Source organism: Canis aureus, chromosome 12 (assembly GCF_053574225.1).
Source record: "Canis aureus isolate CA01 chromosome 12, VMU_Caureus_v.1.0, whole genome shotgun sequence".
NCBI lineage: Eukaryota > Metazoa > Chordata > Mammalia > Carnivora > Canidae > Canis > Canis aureus.
The window spans coordinates 41315142-41330184 of NC_135622.1; the positions used below are offsets into that span (position 1 = coordinate 41315142).

A 15043-nucleotide genomic window follows, 5' to 3' on the forward strand; every position below is an offset into this window, starting at 1 on the left:
TATTGGAGGAAATCTCGTGTGTATCCATGTACCTGGTAGGTGGGAGTGGGTACAAAGTAAGGCAAAATTTCACTACTAATAATTCCAGTTTATAGTCGAGACCAAGTCTGCATGGTGGTAGGGAACCAAGACTCTTTCTAGCTGATGCACTTCCTTCCCCCCTGTTCCCATTCCCTCCTCTTCATCAGTATAACCTCATAATGTCAGTATTACTCAAATCTCAAGCCCTAATATCTTTCTCACTCAATCACCCTTACCTACTTACCCTGCCTTTGCCACTTGGTCAAGCTATGTCTTGGGGAATTCACAGTGGGGAGGAGAAATCAGGAACTTAGCCTCATAAAAGATGAGAAGCCAGAGGCCTTCCCCCTGTCTCATTTCCTATGCCCTTATGCTGGATCATTCACTAAAACTTCCTTTTTGCTGCAGCATCCTGCCATCCAAATATCTAAGTCAACTGAACCCAATGTTCCCCAGATGCAGTTACCTCCCTACTTGCAAGAGAGGAGTTTGGATGGAATGAGGTGTGAAAGGGATATTTCCACAGCTCCAGATGCTCCAGGCATACTGTTTTTGTTGTTGAGATGACACAGTCAAATATAGCAACTGGCAAAGCTGCTCTGTTGGAAATGAGCCCTGCCTGCTTAATACCTCCTTACCTTCTTCCCTTCTGCTGCCATCCAGGCCCAGAGTCTGGTCCATGCCATGAAAGTATGGAAGATGGCGGTCCTCAGCTGCCACTTTATTGCCATTAGATATGTCCAGAGTCCTTATTGCCCCTTAACCCCACCTGCCCTTAATCCAGAGCATGAAGGTCTTTCTTGGAGAGTGGAGTAACCATGTGGTGAGAAAGTCCATTGTTAAGTGATTAAATATCAAATCAAAACAACACAACACAACACAACACCACAGACACACAGAACATATCTTTGTATCCTGGTGGAGCATTCAAGTGATGGTCAGTGAGTTTCTGAAACACTCCTAGGTCTAGATTCACCCTCTAGTTCTTGCTTGTTCTGAGGTTTGATGATGAGGCTCTTGAGTGCCTGTGCTCAGGTATCCTTTCAATAAATCTCTTGTTACTTGAGGTAACTCACTATAACCATGAGAGTCCATCTAGCTAGAATTTCCCTGGGGTCCTTAATATTTTTTTTCTTTTTTAAATAGTCATGAATATAATCTATCATGTCTTCCTTATCAGATTATAAATTCCTTGAGGTAGGTTCCAATTCAAGTCACCTTTTTAGCTTCTGATAAAAATTGTTAGACTAAAAAGAGAAAGGGAAGGAGGGAGGAAGAGGTGAGAGGAAGGAAGGTGGAAGGAGGGAAAGAAGGAGGGACAATAAGAAGGACAGAGGGGTTAAGAGAAGGCTCCAGGGAGGAAGGGAGGAGGGAAAGTTCGGTTTTTAGGAGGTATGTGATGTGCGCGACTTGCCTGTCATCGCTGTGTACACCGTGCCTGGGGTAAGAGTGGGGAGGAAATATGTAAAATGTGGGATTAGGATGAAATTTTCATGAAGAAAGGCTGGAGAAGCCCTTCATTCAGTGCAGAGTTTTGTTTTTGGATAAATTATTTTTGATGGATATTTTTGGGAGCTGAGAAAATGGAAGTTTATCTCACCGCCAATCCTGCCTGTTTCAATTTGGCAAACGCAGATTTCTTCACCCCATTTTGTGTTTCAGATGGCACTGAAATGAGCAGCGCTTGCTGGGCTGTACTGACTGCTGGTTGGTTATTCACATAGCTCCCTGGACTCACCAAGCACAGCCCCCAGCAGAAGCTTCATGCTATTACCCAGAAGGCCAATAGAGGGCTCCCAAGAACACTGAGCAAAATTGGGTGGCTGCCACCACGGAGAGGTTCAACTATAATGGCAGTGGTTATCATGGTGACCTAACAAGCTAAGGGATAGAACTGGATTCAGATGGTAAAGGCATGAACAGGGCGCAACTGCCATGAATGAAATAGAAGTTGCTGCATTGGAGGAATCTCAGAGTAGTTCATATACAGTATGCTGGATATGTTAAAGCACTGTTATCTTGGGGGGGGGGAATTACTTAATTTCTCTAGGCCTCAGTTGGCCCTACTTAAAAAAAATGTGAGGGACGCCTGGATGGCTCAGTGAGTTGAGTATCTGACTCTTGATTTTGGCTCAGGTCCCGATATGATGGGCCTTGAGAACCAGCGGTATGTAGGGCCTGGTGCTCAGCAGGGAATCTGCTTGAAGTTCTCCTCCCCCTACTTTCTCTCTCTCTCAAATAAATAAATATATATTTTTAAAAATTTGATACTGAGATAGTGAGAACCTGGCTTTCTAAGACTTTTTAAGGTTTAACCTTCTATTATTCCAACTTACAGCAATCACATTCAGGCACAGTGTGGCAAAGCATGGCTTACTCAACAGAAAGAGGGTTAATCTTGCTCCTGAATACAAGACTAACGAAATGGTTCTATTGTACACTTAAAGTGATAATTAGAATAGGGAGAGCAACCTTTAATGACCAATGAGCTAGGACACTATGATGTGGGTGTCAGTGGCATTAACTAGAGTGGAAAGACTTCAACTGATACCTTGATATTATTTACTAGCTAATCCCTTCACGTCTCTCAGTCTCAGTTTCTTCACCTGTAAAATTGGGATAATCTAACTTTCCGTGCCTACTCCCAAGTGTAAAGCTCAGACAAGATAATGTAGTGGAAGTCCTTTGGCTACTTCATTGTGTCCTTCAAGTAAATGTTCAGCTATTAATAGATGCACTAACTCACATGGTTCATATTTAGGGACATAGAATTGAATGCCCTGAATTCTTTCTTTCTTGAACTTAAGACCTCATATAAACTGCATGATGGCAGTTTGAAATCTCCTTTCAACAGAAAATAAATCAGGAAAGAAATATTTCTGAAAAAAAAAAAGAAATATTTCTGAAGTGTAGAGGAATAGGAACTAGATTTGCAGAACTTAGAACTGGAAGGGAATTCAAGAGATGGAGCAAAACCAGGTGTTTTGTAGCTAATATTTAAGATTGTGTTTGAAGTAGGAACTTATATGTGTTTGTATCGATTTATTTGTTCATTTATTCATTTATTTCAATTGCTTGAGGTTCTAAGAATACAAATTTTGGAATTTCAGGAAGAACTAGGGTCTTGCAATGGGATTGTTTATCTATTTACCCCTTCAGGCATTTGTTGAGATATACCTATTTGCCAGACACCATGTTGATACAGGAGGAAATGTAAAGATGTGAAAACTATGATACCTCCCTTCAAAGAACCCTGAACACACTGCCAGTCACATAATAAGTATATTGAGATGGAGGTAGAGATCAATTTTTGTTTTTGTTTTAAGATAAATGAGACAAATGTCACAGAAGTAGTATAGTGGTTAAGAACAAAAGTTTTGGAGTCAGCCTTGGGTTTAATCCTATATCTGCTAGGTAGACTAGCATTGTTCTTAAGCAAGTTATTTGGCTTGTCTACACCTTGGTCTCCTGTAAATTGGATTAGTGCTATCTACCTTGAAGAGTGGCTGTTGGGAGCAAATGAGCTGATGTGTATCAAGTACAGTGAGCAACACCTAGTAAATCCACAATACATGGTGGTTATTATTGGCATCATTGTCATTATTCTAGAGAGCCACAATACCAAGCCATGCTAGATCTCACAAGTCATACTGAGCATCACGTAAGTTCAGAGGATGGTGCACTCAACAAGGCTTTGTCAGGAACGACCCTTAGACCACTTAAAGGAAGCGGGGATTTCCCATTGGCAGATGTCAGGGACAGGTCATGTCAGAGAGACACAGAGGGAGAGATATGAGCAAAGGAGGGAAGCAGGAGAGAGCATGGCATGTGGTAAGAATGAGGAGATGTTTTTTTCCCATAACAAAATGCTCATGTTGTGATCTACTTAATGCATTCATTCTGATTTTGAAACTTCCATGCAGATACCTTGCCATGTCTCTCTGTGTAGGAAATTGCCTCAATTATCCTAATGCTCTGCTGATCTGAATTGGAAGGCAGTTATGTTGAATCTTAAAGATGATGAAACTTGTCTTTTGGAATTCTCAGCTACTTTTCCCTCTGCCAGCTTTCCATCTTGCTAGGGTCTTTCACCTAACCCAGTCATCCAGGATCTCTGTGTACTTTAAAAAAACCTTTATTTATTTTTCTTAATGCATACCTAATGTATGTTTATTGAGGAGAAATTAGAACACAGAATAAAAACTACTTCCTATGACTCTCATGGTATTTACCCAATCATATCCCCAAAACAAATTCTTGGAAAAGGAGCTGATACACTAATTTATGAAGATACAAATGGTTTTCAGTGTTACCTCATTTAAGGGCCTTTTGCTTTATGAACAGGCATAGTGCTTCAAGGTAAATGAATTGGAATTTTAGGCATCTGTAGGCACACAGGGAAGTCATTTTGGGTGGTAAAGATGATAACCCTATGTACTTAGAAAATAGAAGTATAATATTGGCCACTTACACATAGAAGTTGATTTTTTTTTTACTTTTTAAAACGTTTTATTGAGAAATATGTATATCATGAGATGCACGTATCTTTAGTGTACAGTTGGAGGTTTTGACAATTGAATGCACCTGCATACCCTCATTCCTATCAGGATGTACATTTTCACCATTACAGAAATACCTCTTATTCCCCTTGCCAGTAATTCACCCCTTACAGAAAGCAACCACTGTTATTTCTTTCAACATTGATTCATTTTGCTAGAATTTCATATAAATGGAATGATACAGCGTATGTTCTTTTGTGTTTGGCTTCTTTCAATTGGTGTACATTGAGAAAAGTATTGTTTTGTGTTTGGCTTCTTCTACTTAGCATAATATCTGTGATATTCATACATGTTGTGTGTATTAGGTGGTTTTTTTATGAATAGTATTCTACTGTATAATCAAATTACAAGCTATTTATACCTTCTCCTGTTGATGGACTTCTGGGTTATTTTCAGTTTGAAGCTATTATAGATAATCCCATAGATGACTGAAGCTCTGTTCATTTTTTTCTTGTCGTGCTTCTTTCTTTGATTCTCTATTCCTTCTAGTTTGGATAGTTCCTATTGCCTGGTTTTCAAGTTCACTGATCTTTCCTTCTGTAGTGTTATCTGTTGTTTAAGCCTATCCAGTGAAGTTTTCATTTCAGATATTGGATTTCTTTATTCTAGAATTGCTATTTGATTCTTTTTTTAATTTATTTTTTGTTGGTGTTCAATTTGCCATCATATAGAATAACACCCAGTGCTCATCCTGTTACTCACCATGACTCTACCATGATTCCTTGTTTGTTCATTAAGTTCATATTTTCTTTTAAATCTCTGAACATACGTATAATACCTCTTTTAAAGTTGCTGACTACTAATTTGTTCTTCTTTATCATTTCTGGACTGTTTCTATTAAGTGATGCTTCTAATGGTAATGGATCACATTTTCTTGTTCTTTTGCCTGTCTGATGATTTTTTATTGTATATTGGACATTATTGATACTACAGAGTTGACTGTTTAGATTTCTTTGTCTTTTTAATAGTTGGATTTTTCTCTGTCAGGCAATTTATTTACTTGTGAGTCAGTTTAATGTTTTTGAGGCTTGTTTTTAAACTTCCTTAGGAACCACCTAGAGCACCCTTACTTAGGGTTAGCTTAGGCTCTCCAGTAGTTTGGAATATGTCTCTAGTAGAAAAAGGAACAATTATCCTCTGGTAATTTTTCTTTCTTTGGTATATGTTATTTTCCTAGCCCTGTGAAGTCATGCCCTCCACAAATGCAATATAATGTTCAGCCAAAGACTCAAGGGAATATCAGTGCCGATGTGTGGATCTCCTTCTATGTACCGCTCCTTTCTTTCTGATACCATATCCCAGGAATTTTAGCCACTTCAGTAGCCCTGAGCCCCAGTATTTGTCTCCTGGGCTCAGCAAGGCCATGTTTGTGATCCCTTTTATTGTACTATGGTCCATCAGGTGTCTCCAGATAGAAAACTGAATCAATTGTATGGCTCATCTCATCTGTTTCCCCTTTCTCAAGAATAACAGTATTTTGTTGCTTGCTGTCCAATGTCAGAAAATAGTGATCTAATATGAATTTTCTGGTTATATAACTATTTTCATTAGGACATTTAGCTCTATGCCAGTTATTCTATCTTGACTAAAGTGAAAGACCACATAAATTAGTTCTATTAGCTCATTTTGCATGTGGAGAAACCAAGATATTGACCATAGATGATCTAGGATCCTGATATTACCAACCCATGGTGAAACTTGAATAATAGCAAGTTTTAAGTTATTGGTTTCTCTAACCAACAGCACAGTATATTGTAAAAAAAAAAAAGTCATAAGCAGATTGAGGAGATAAATTGATATTCTTGGAAGCCAAAAAATATTTCTTGGAGAAGCAATAGATCTCAAGGTTCTAAGCTCTGATTTACTATGGTAGTCATTAGTGAAGTTTGTCCCTGGCCTACTTTTAGTTGGGTGGGATTATAAAACTAGTCAAAGACAGTGAGTTGTTAGCAGAAGTGATATGTGCTAATTCTGAGTGAACACTTATTTCTGTTTGAGTCATTCAGTTTCTCTATTCATTATGGCATGGTAACTGGCATTGTTTAAGATGATGGCTCTGTTACCCTGGGTTTTGAGTGACTAAGGTAAGCAGAGACCAACTGCTTCTGAACTCTTAGTAGACAAGTAGCATGAACAAAAAATAGTCCTTTATAAATGTCTTAAGCCATGATTTGATGGATTATATATTTTCATTGTGTAATATAGCCTATCCTAAATGATAGAATCTTGATAAAACTTGATTATCTTAGGTTGGTTTTCCAGAAGCAGACACTGAGATGAAAATTAGTATACAAGTTACTTTTTTTTAATTCCAGTGTACTTAACATACAGTTATATTAGTTTCAGATGTACAATATAGTGATTAAACAGTTCTCTATATTATTCAGTGTTCATCAAGATACATGTACTCTTAATCTCCTTTACCTACTTCATCCACCCCCGCTCCTCATCGGATGGTGTGCTTCAGTCTGATATTACAGAGGAATTCTGGAACTTAAGTTTTGCTTTGGTGTTCTTTCAACTCAAGGCAAGGGAGTCTGGCTTTCTTATGATCATATACTACCATGGTTAGGGAGGGGAGGCTGCTGCACACAGAATAAGTAGGAGGCAGTACAGGGGGATGTAGGTGAAGCAACAGCATGGTTCACTACTGTGAGGGGGTGGTAAAAAAAAAAGCCCTTCATTTTTAGTTCTGTACAGCAGGGAGACTCATAATTTCTTATCTCATAAAAATGGCATGGAAGAAATTCACTGTAATATTTCTCAAAGATAGAAATGCTGGTGGTTTTAGAAGTCTCATATGGAAAGATCTTTTCTCCCTCATGTCAGTATGTCTTGATTGTCTATAAACACTCCACAGTAAAGTCACTGAATTTTCATACAATCTCCTATTAGTATTTTCTTCTACTTCTTCAGCTTCTGAATGAATTTAGAGTAAAAGAGAGCTTCAAAATTTGCCTTCAACTCTTGTTATTGCTTATTTGTTGACTGCCATCAGCGTATTCAGACTTTTTGCTATACAAAAAGACATGGGTCACAATTGCTTGTTTTCTTGTCACTATTTGATTACCCCATCATCAGCCCAACCTGAGTGTTGGCTGCCTTCTTATTGGGCTTAGATCACAAGACTTTGGGGGAACTTATCAAATGAGGAGATTGTCTTTATTAAGATTGCTGAATGAGTTATACTGTTTTTGTGCTCTTCAAAGGTGGAGCAAATTAAATTTTGCCTGCCACAATTTGAAATGAAGTGTATGTTTCTTTTACTGCAGTTAATGCTGCAGGAACTCTGCTCTTTGTGTGTTTTGGTGTGAGAAATGTTGGAAAGACTTCTAAATTAGGTGCAGTAAAGTGGTTGAGGATCAAGTGATAATTTGGGAATATAGAATTATATCCCTCTTTATCTTTCCCTCCTTTTTTATTTTTCCTCATCTCTTCTCCTCATACTTACCTGTTTTAGTTGTTGACATTTTTGGACAAAGTATTTCTTTTTGCAATCTCAGTTCTTCATCTTGACTTTTAACCTGATAGAATGTCTATTATATTGTTATTATAAGCTGATGTCTAAACTAACTTCACTATTCGCTTTGGGAAATTTTTACTGTTCCCTCCCTCTCTATCTAGTTTCTACATGTTAGCATTGCCCTAGTTGTTTAGAGTTGATTCTTTCCCTAGAAATTTTCTGCCTCCAGCTCTGTCAACCATTTACAAAAATAACCTGTCAAGTCGGTTGAGATAATGGATGAGATGGGCTATTTAGCATCATGTCAAGCCCACAAAACCTGACGAACTCAGCTCAATTTTTCAATTTTTTACTAATTGGGTGGGTATACCATGTAGACAATAAGCATATCATGTGATTGGAGCTCCCAGTCAGAAAGAAGCATTCTTCTCAATGTCCCCAAACAGCATTGGCTGAGAAGTAGAGTGATTTTGACCTTAACAGATGTGTGACCTTGCTAGACACATTCTCTGATTTCATTAGCATTTTGGAGTCTCACATTCTTGTTGTATATCTTAGGATAATTTTTTTTAATTTTAATAATCTATCAGACATTTGTATGGTTCTCTGCAGTTTATAAAGTGCTTTTGTATGTCTGCCTCCATTTTGTCTGACCAACTGTGTTCTGTTGACTTTCTATGATTAAACTGTGCTCCCTGGCTTGAGAAAATGAGATCTAGGCTGGGCTAAGGAATGTAGTTGATATTGCTAATGACAAAATTTATAAGGGGTCTCCAGAAGTCATGTGACTAGGCTTCCAAAGACAAAGCACCAAAATTGGAGGTTATCCGTTGTCTTTATAATTTTTTAAGAAAAGAGATGTTGAATATCCCTGCCCTGTAGGCAAAGTCTTTAGAATCAAATAGACCTGGGCTGCAATCCTGAATCCACCACTTACTAACAATGTACCTTAGGTAAATTCTACATCATTTAGTCTGTTTCCTCATTTGTAAAATGAGGGTTAAAGTGCCTTCAATGTGCAGCAATGTTGTGAAGATTAATTAAGTCAAGCAATACATGTGAAGCACATGGATGGTGCCTGGCACATATTAAGTGCTCAGAAAATGGCAACTATCATTCTGTGTGTACTGAATGGTCCTTGATATGGAAAGTCTTTCATTATGTTTAACGTTAGTCTCTTTTGGAGAGCTCAGAATATGGAAAATAAGTGATTCAACTCTTCAACCCAACTAGTAAAAATTCAGACCATAGAGTATGGGAGGCCACTTTGTCCAAAGACTGACATGATAATGTGAAAGCAGCTAGATTTCCTATTTTGTCCAGTGTCTTACAGATTTAGGCCAAACCATTCTTGCAGGGGTACAGGAGTACAGAGCAGTACTACCTTTTCATCACTCTGTTCATCAGACAATTACAGAGATTTTGACATAGGAGAGAACAAGGGCCTTGTACTCACTGACCTTCCGGGCATAAGCACTTTCATTCAAGTGGTCAAACTCTGGGGACTGCCTGGGAGGTCCTGTCCTCTACCAGACCTCTCTGACCTGTGCAGTATGATTCCACTTCCCCATCTCAAGTGCTTTCCAGGCTCTCCCCCACCCACATGTGTCTTCTCTTATCTTTCTTCTTGCCCTCTTCCTGCTTCTACTGAACATAATTTTCCTACCCTTCTTTGCCAAGTCAGATTGTACACATTATTCAGAGTTCATCTTGACTGCCACTTCCTCAGGGAAATGAGCCTCTCCTGACTTCCCAACTTCCATTACAAGGTCTCATAGTGGAGTGACAATTTTGCATTCATTTGTGTGCTTACTTAACCTATGTCCACTAGTCTTTGAGATCTATAAGAGTAGGCACTGCTTTACTCAGAGCCTGGCGCACAGTAGGTGTTCCATAAATATGTGTAGCCTAGGTGGATAAACAAGTAGATGGGTGAATATTAGGAAGAAGGCACAATGGTCAATAGCTAGCCCAATATGCTGAAGAAGCAAGGGTTCTAATTTTCTCACTGGCTGAAAGAAGCTGAGTTCAGAAACTTAGATCCTGGGGCAAAACGCCCACACATGTAGCACAGTGAGACATGACCAGGGAAGCTAGGGCATTTGTGTAGACCCCAGTGTGTAACACACCTTCACTCTCATGTGCATTCTACATATTTTATCCCTCCAAAGAAAATCTATTTTGAGTTTCTTTGTTGTTGTTCCTTGGTTTGCCCCTTTGAGAGATCCACCCCTTACTCTTCACCTTAATTTCCCGGTTCTGGTACATTTGGGCCCTGTCTGCCTCTTGGACATACTCCTGCTTGTAAGATTTCCTGCTAGGGACTTGTGAGAGTCTCCATTCTCACCTTTCTGAAATTGCTATCTGAATTTGCCAGATATTTTGCTTTATGGGTCCTCCACCGTCTCACTTCCTATCATTAGTTGGGAGTCCTATGGAATTGGTTTTTGAACATCCAGAATTCCAATCTAGTCTATCTGTGGTGTTAAGATATCCCACATTACCATCCTTGCTTATCCATTTCCATAGAGATGACCATGCAGATAAGGAATCTTACCTCATGGGGTAGCAGTGAAAATTCACCCTTTCTCAAGATACTTTTCCTATTGCTAGAGATTTTTCATAAGTCTTGTTAACTACTACAGTGAGATATTTCAAAGATAAGGCCCTACTCAGTTGGAGAATGCTGTGAAACCTCAACTTTTCTGATAGTCTCAAAATTAAGCATGCAGTGAAAATGGTTAACCTATTCAGGAGATAGTGGCCATTAACCCAGACAGATGCTCACAAATAATGCCTTGCACTTGCTGTATAATAAAGAGCACTATTAACTATGAATGACCTCATTTGTCCTTCTGTCATGTGTGTCCAATAGAGAGTGACACATATGTATATGGCCATTTGGCATCCAGGGTAACTATAGCCTAGGCAGGTTAAATGATTTTTATTAATAACTAAGACTAACTATTAGATGTTGAACCTTGGGAAGGCATTGCATTCAGTGGATTTGTTGCCATAAAAGCTGTCAATTAGAGTGAAAGTGAGATGAGAAGCTAAAAGTATAAACTGACCTGGTCAGTAGTGTTGGGACAGGGTCAACACGGGAGTAGCTGATTAGGAAGTGGGAGTTCAGGCTGTCGTGGAGTCATCATACCAAAGGGCATAGGGGAAAGAAGATCTAAAGTACACTTCTCAGAGTTTAATATACATACAGATATCCTGGAGATCTTGTTAAAATGAAGATTCTGATTCAGGAGGTCAGGGTCAGGCCTAAGACACTGCATAAGCTCCAAGCCAATGTTAAAGTTATTGGTCACTGGATCACCTTGAATGGCCAAGGTCTCAGGAGCCCTGGGTTGGGACTCATCTTAGCTGACATCTCTTTTAAAAGTGCTAGATCTCTTTCTCCAGTGGGGTCTTCTTCCACCCCATGGTTGGCAAGGTAATGACTATCAGTGGGACATACTGGGCTATGCCCACATCCTGGAAAGTGACATTAGCCGCAACCATACTTTCTGAAGATTGGGAGTTGTTTTCCCTCTACAGTGACTAATTCAGGTAAAAGTTGAAAGGAGAGAGAACTCTTTGCCATTGGTATCTTTGTGGAGGACAAAGCAGGTATTTGTTCACAGAATTGTAAGAAATGATTGAAAGTAACTTTTCCTGAGGGTATTTACAGTCAAGAACCTTACTAAAACATCCACCCCACATTGAATAGAGGGGTGATAGGCTACACAAACACTCTGTCTTCAGCAAGTTGGAACCAAGTCAATGTTAAACTTCTCAGCAGCCAGTGGCTTGATGCCACTTTAGTTTGCCAAAGGAATGATGAAGGATGCCCAGATTGGAAAGCAAAACCTTAGGAGAGAGAGCAAATTATGGCACCAACTTAATGGAAATCTCAACTTTTCACCCAGAGGCTGACAGCTCTTGTGTTCCCATCAGCCCAGAATGTTTGCTGATACTTGTAGCTACTGAGAAGAGATCAAAGTTCAATAGGAGGAGAGAGCCTCACAGATCAGGGTCATAGCAGGCTGAGAGGTGGATGCATATACCCACAGCTTAGGGCTACAGGCTTCAGAGAATCTGGGACAGTCTTGCACTGGTACCCTGAGTTTTTTTTAACAACAGAACTCAGTGGTATTAGGATAGGTTCACTCTTCACTGAGAATTAATTTAATGAATGATATACTTCCCTTTGTAGATGAAAATGATCTTAGTAGTGGATCCATATCACTCATATGAGTACAGAACTGTAATCTTATTCTATCTAATCACCTGTCCTCAGGACAACTGTGACAAGCCTAAAGCATGTACAACCTTGCATGGATAATCTTAGACTCCATGCAGTCGAACTGAGAGTAAGAGATGTCCTTGTTCTCTTCCCTTATAAACAATGACCTGGACTGCTTCCCACTGAGCTCCCTGATTTAGGGAGGAATGCCAGAATCTACAAGTTCAGCTCCAGCCAGCTCCAAGAGTAGAGCTGGGTTAGTTTAGCCATATCCATCCTTCATCCCAGGGCCCTTTGCAAAGCCAGTGGTAGAAAGTTTTCTCAGGTTGTAGAACTGGTTTCCTAGTGGGGATATTAAATCACCTGAGATGGGGTTTGAACCTACCAGTGAAGTCCCTGACCCTGCCTTCAGCCAACAGAATTTGCTAAACAGATTGGACTAAGGGAAAAAAACCCAGAAAGCATTTCTAATATGTAAACTCTGCAAAGAACTCGTTGGATACCAGCTTGTAAGCAGAGAAGACCTGTGCATTAAACATTATCACAACAAACCACAGGGAGCAAGTGTGTTTCTTTTTAGAAATGTTTGGCTTGCCTCTTCTTCTCAGAAGGTCAGTGGGGTTTTGCATTAGATAGTGAACCACAAATTAGGGATTTTGAACAAATTCCTTAGCCTCTTTGGACCTTGACTCCTCACATATAAAATGACCTTGGAGGCCTTTTCTTCTAGCTCTGATATTCTAATTTTCCTGGGCTTGGGGAAAACTATGCATCCAGAGCTGCTTCTGAGCTGTGTGCTATTCTGAGACCATTACTTAAGATCTCTAAACCTTTCTTTTCCTTCTAGCAATATTTGTGCCATCAGATATCTTACAATCATTGGTTGAAAGACACTGGAGTGAGACTGATTTTTCTGTTAATATCCAAAACTTGGATTTCAGTTCATATATTTTGAAATCAATCTCCTATAAGAGTACAGCAGCTGAAAGCAAACCTTTGAAATGTCACACTATTAACAAGCCCCCTTAAATGGGTTTTAAGTTTGACACCTGACTAATACCAGAATAACATGTGCCTGTAGAATTGCAGCCATGAACTTAGATAAAAGCATTGTGAGTGCCAGTCCAATTCTCTGTTCCTTACGGCAAAGAAACCAAGCGATGCCCTCCCTTCAGTGCTCAATGCTTGGTGGTCCCCAGTGCAAGTGACTGGGGAGAACAAGATCTGATTTATTGCTCCAATTAATCATGGAGGGCAAGACAGGCTGGTGTCGGACTTTCTCTAGAGAGAGTATGAGAACATTATTCTCCTCATTCTTGCACACCAGGAACATTTGCTGCTGCTTCAAGCACAGAAAGGGTTGCATAAACATTTTAATATTGCATGAGGCTTGTATAAGACTGACTGAATATGTGAGTGGTAAACCCTGACACATAAAGAGACAGAAAGAGAGGGAAAAAAGAGAGACCCTGGTAAAGACCTAAAATTGTGGTTTTGTTTTGTTTTGTTTTGTTTTTTATCAACTAGAAAGGCTATCTGTAGTAACTCAGAATATTTTGATCATTCTTATTATAGAATTTTGTCATGGTGTTATATTATGGCCTATTGTAAATCAAGCCCAAATGCCAAAATGTACAGGGATATTTCCTGTTTTTTCTTGATTTTTCACACGCAAAAATTCTTATAAAATCACAGCCACTCTGTCTCCTTTTTCCCTAAGACTTTGGAGTTTTGCAGTTGGATTTCCACTACTCCAGATAGAGAGGTAGGCTCTCTGTAGATTTCAGAACGATGGTCTGTGTTCTTCCTATAGAACTGTAGGGCCCTGACAGAGCTGTTGGGGAGAGGGTGGTAGGGCAGCACAGGACAGGCCAGTCCCACATGGGCACATCTCAGCTGAAAGGGTCCTAGGGAGGGCATTTGTGTAGGGAAAACTTACTTTGTTGGGTTTTAGCATTCAGGGAGTCACAAGATCAAGCTGTGGACTACCTGGCGTCTTAGTCTATATACCCCAGCCTCTAAAACATCTTTCCTATGATCACTCTCTCCCAAGTCCCACCATTTCTACATCTAATTTCCTTTTCTGATGTTTTGATTCTAGCCTCTAAACTTTTCTTAGATGTTTCTGTTTGTCTTCATCTCCATCCTGGTCCAAGTTCAAGTCATCCTCTGCCTGGATCACTGCACTGGCCTCAGAGCTCATTTCCTATATCTTTATTTATCCAGTCCCTGCCCTGTGATAGTGGTAATGTTTTTGTCTGTCATTTGACACAAAATTATCTTCTCAAGACAGAAACCTAGTTGTATCACAATCATGCTTAACATTACTCAATGATTCCTTCTAGGACTCTTTAAGTTAGAAAGCATCATTCTTCAGCTGGAGTATCAGACTATTCAGATCTGGCCCTCCTCCAGCTTTTATGGCCACCATTCCCTACCTTGCTCTTCATGGTCCAACCCTATTGACTTTCTTTACATTCATTGAAATATTAGATCTCTTGTTCCTCTAGCTCTTCATACACACACTCTGTGATATTTATTTAGCTCCCTGCCTCTCTTTCCTAACTATAATTAAGTCATGGACCAGACCATGCCCATTCTCATTGTTATGCCCCAGGGTACCTAGTAGAGGATCTGGCCATATAATAGGCACCCAATAAATATATGACAAAAGAATGATTGGATAGACAAAGAAATGAGGCAAAGAAAGGAGTCAATACCTGGAAAAGTCTCTTTCTACTATAGCTTCTTCCATATACAATCATT

General features: G+C 39.5%; 1 protein-coding gene across 1 annotated transcript in view; it reads left to right on the forward strand.

The window, feature by feature from the left end:
• Window positions 1–15043, forward strand: part of ALK (ALK receptor tyrosine kinase) — a 682206-nt gene that overhangs the window by 71772 nt on the left and 595391 nt on the right. The window lies entirely within an intron of this gene.